Source organism: Rhagoletis pomonella, unplaced genomic scaffold, assembly GCF_013731165.1.
Source record: "Rhagoletis pomonella isolate Grant_MI unplaced genomic scaffold, Rhpom_1.0 Rhpom_scaffold_00006, whole genome shotgun sequence".
Lineage (NCBI taxonomy): Eukaryota > Metazoa > Arthropoda > Insecta > Diptera > Tephritidae > Rhagoletis > Rhagoletis pomonella.
Window position 1 is genome coordinate 16,428,785 of NW_023458560.1, and position 1,236 is coordinate 16,430,020.

Genomic DNA, 1,236 nt, shown 5'->3' on the forward strand with positions numbered 1-1,236 from the left:
AAATTCTATGGGACTGAGAAGTATTATTTTCTACTTTTTAGTCCATTTATAAAAGCGTTGTATATTAAAAAGTTTTTTTTATATTATTTATTTGCTTCATTACCTCTATTTGTCACAGCGTATTCATGCTATACAACGACCACTGCATCGATAATTGAAGCTGAGCCTCTATTCAAAGTAATATTTCACTTGAAGCAAATTTTTGTTAAATTTGTTACATGCTAAAGCAGAGTCCTGCCTCATATATTCTCATCCAATCCTTATACGATATCAATATTAGAGGATTTGGCGGACTTAAAACCTTCCCATGGCCTACGATCCATATTTGTCTTTAACGTATGCTTCAGCCTAGTATTTTCTATGCGTTGGCAGTTCGAAGGTTGGGAAATACTTCCCATACTCTCTTTACTTGTAATGCAGTCAAGGCAATATTTTTACATACATTATCTACGAATAAATTTAAACTTAACTTTAAGTGTGACTGTAAATAAGGTTAGATAATATGTAAATAGCATGGACTATGGATTCTCTTCGGGAATGCTAACCTTGGAGCGAGGGCTCTTTCCTTAATATTGTAGCTAGTCAGAACTCTTTATAACGGGTGATTTTTTAAGAGCTTGATACCTTTTTTTTTAAAAAAAACGCATAAAATTTGCAAAATCTCATCGGTTCTTTATTTGAAACGTTAGATTGGTCCATGACATTTACTTTTTGAAGATAATTTCATTTAAATGTTGACCGCGGCTGCGTCTTAGGTGGTCCATTCGGAAAGTCCAATTTTGGGCAACTTTTTCGAGCATTTCGGCCGGAATAGCCCGAATTTCTTCGGAAATGTTGTCTTCCAAAGCTGGAATAGTTGCTGGCTTATTTCTGTAGACTTTAGACTTGACGTAGCCCCACAAAAAATAGTCTAAAGGCGTCAAATCGCATGATCTTGGTGGCCAACTTACCGGTCCATTTCTTGAGATGAATTGTTCTCCGAAGTTTTCCCTCAAAATGGCCATAGAATCGCGAGCTGTGTGGCATGTAGCGCCATCTTGTTGAAACCACATGTCAACCAAGTTCAGTTCTTCCATTTTTGGCAACAAAAAGTTTGTTAGCATCGAACGATAGCGATCGCCATTCACCGTAACGTTGCGTCCAACAGCATCTTTGAAAAAATACGGTCCAATGATTCCACCAGCGTACAAACCACACCAAACAGTGCATTTTTCGGGATGCATGGGCAGTTCTTGA